Raw genomic sequence first — 2654 nt, 5'->3', positions numbered from 1 at the left:
TGTTCAACTTAAAAGGCTACAATAACTTGTATTTCTACAAGTTATCAACAACTATTGAGAGAGAAATAATAAACAAGTCAAGTGTCACCTATTTATTAACTAATGTCGAGACAAGTCTTACATAAACTCTTACACACATTTAACATTCTCATACGTTGAAATATTTACAAACAAGATCACTTGACACGTGTTTACTAACCATTAAACAACAAAACTAACACAACAGACTATCAACTACAAGTCAAGCTCAGAAAATATGTTCTCTTCCTGGAAAGTGAAAAACATTTTACAAATGGTTAGCAAAAAACTAGTCATAAGTGACAATTTTTTAAAACACGCTTTTGAAATAGGTATACTTAAAGTTTAGTTTTTTAACATATGCAAATTATCATATAACTAACATATAAGCTTCCAAAACACTTCAATTTGTAAATCATTCTTTTCAATAAGATTCTCTGTTTATTTTATACCTTGAAACTCGTCACGTTAGCTTGATAGCTCAATACGTTTGTTTCTGAAAAACTCAGTCATGATATTATCATGTCTGAACTCGGTCAACACAATAGAGTAAAATTGATGCTATTTTGCCTGAACTCGATCAAGATAGTAGAGTAAAATCGATATTATCCTTCCTGAACTCGGTGGGAGCTAGTTAAGTGGTAAGAAAAGCCCCAAACCCCTAATACTCAACGCACATTGACCATAGATAACTTGGTGTATAGAACGAACATGGTTTTCTTGCTAAAATCTTTTTCACACCAAGCTCATGCTTTGCAAATATCTTTTTAAATAGTAAACAATTGTAATTCAAAAATCTCAAAGCATACTCATAAATCATTGTTAACTAGCTCAAACATGTCAAAATAATCTAATTGAAACATGTTTATAAATAGATTTTAAAATTATGCTTAATAAATAAAGCTTGGAAATATTCTAAGAAACAATTTAAACGCATAAGTCACTCATTAATGATAGTTAAACACTTGGTTTGTAGATTTATCCAATTTCTTTTTGTCCTGAAATAATCATATTTACCCTTCTAAAATTCCCTTTAATTCATAAAACAACCAAACTCCAAGCAAAATTTACCAAATTAAGTAAAAAAGGCCTCAAAATGGCATGTGGACTGGGTTGGTTTGTAAGCATGGGCGGCAAGCCTAGTGTCACAATCGTAACCTTTCAAACACGATTGTGCGGCACTTGTTATGCTCGATCAACAAGTCAACCGTTCAATATCTGAAATCCATGAACAAACTCGCGGTATGATGTAACCTCCCTTCACGTTCTTGAAAAAATTGTTTTATAAAACGGGAGATAGAAAATAAATTGTTGGAAACATTATAACAGAAAGCTAAGACTGTCAATTGCAAAGAAAATAGTTTAGATTGCAAAAAGTACGACAAGGCTTGGGCGGGGGTTTAAGTAGTGTGCTACCCCCTATAGTACATATTGAGATTTTTGACCTTGATAGACTTGCATATAAAAAAGCTGAAATGTCACCTTGTGGCTCGACGACACGAGAATGAAAGAAATAGACTAAACTACTTATAAGACATAAAGACAAAGTGATTTAGGGGTATTCGGGCATACGGCCATAGGTAAACAACACCTTGGACAAGTATGTCCGTGACATTCTTCCCCACTTAAACGGTTGACGTCCTTGTCAACTGGAAAAGCTGGAGCTCTTCTGTCTTCTACTTCCACGCTTCAAGATCTTTGACATGTTCTCCGCTTGTTACCTCAACGAGGGGGTTCTTCCACTTCACTAAAAATTTATGTATCTCCCTCGTGGGCCTTCTACTTTTCCTTACTCTGTCAGCAAGGACTTCCTTGACTTCTCTATCTTCTTCCTGTTCCAGGTTGACAGATAATCGTACGGCGTTGTTACACCGTTGATCGAAAGCTTGGTCATCCACTCGAACTACCCTCTTCTCCAACGGTCTTGAAGCTTCTTCTAAGCACACTCGAGCGAAGTCAGCCATCTATTCCCATTCCTCTTCAACTGAGTGTTGTGACCGAACTGGGCTACATTCAGCAGTTAAGCCCAATTCCTTTGTCTGCCATCAACAAAATGATGCAGATATTCTTCAAACATACAGTTGAATTGCTCTACTTCAACTTCTGGAGGCTTTGTTACACCGACGACCATAAGACTTGGCCCATCAATCATGGCTTACTTCAGACCATTGAAGACGGCCTGACACTTGAGGTTCCCACCCCACTGAATGTCTTCTTCTTTCAACAACTCAGTCAGCAAGCTTGCTCTTTTTAAAAATCCCTCAATGGACTGCCTGTTACTATTGGCCAGTTTGAGACATGAGTGTAACACTGCGACTGATTTTGGTATTCTCCCCTCACATGTTGCGACAATCATCCTCTTTTCTACCTCAATTTGGTGAAATTCTACCACTAATCCAGCACGTTTATCTGTCTCTTTCAGAACAACACTTTCCTCCTTTGGCATCGATAAGACTAAATGGCACCACGGGAAACCCGTATGCTCTAAGTCCTGTGACACAAGTTGTCTCGAGTCCCTCTGCCTCTGTTGCTCTTACTCGATAGTACCTAAATTGAATGTTTGATTTTGGGAAATACTTCACCCCACGTGGGCGGTCAAACAGCCTGGTGATTGTGGGGAATGGGTATTTGCAGCG

The sequence above is a fragment of the Cucumis melo genome, chromosome 5, assembly GCF_025177605.1.
Source record: "Cucumis melo cultivar AY chromosome 5, USDA_Cmelo_AY_1.0, whole genome shotgun sequence".
Lineage (NCBI taxonomy): Eukaryota > Viridiplantae > Streptophyta > Magnoliopsida > Cucurbitales > Cucurbitaceae > Cucumis > Cucumis melo.
This window is presented reverse-complemented; position numbering follows the sequence as displayed.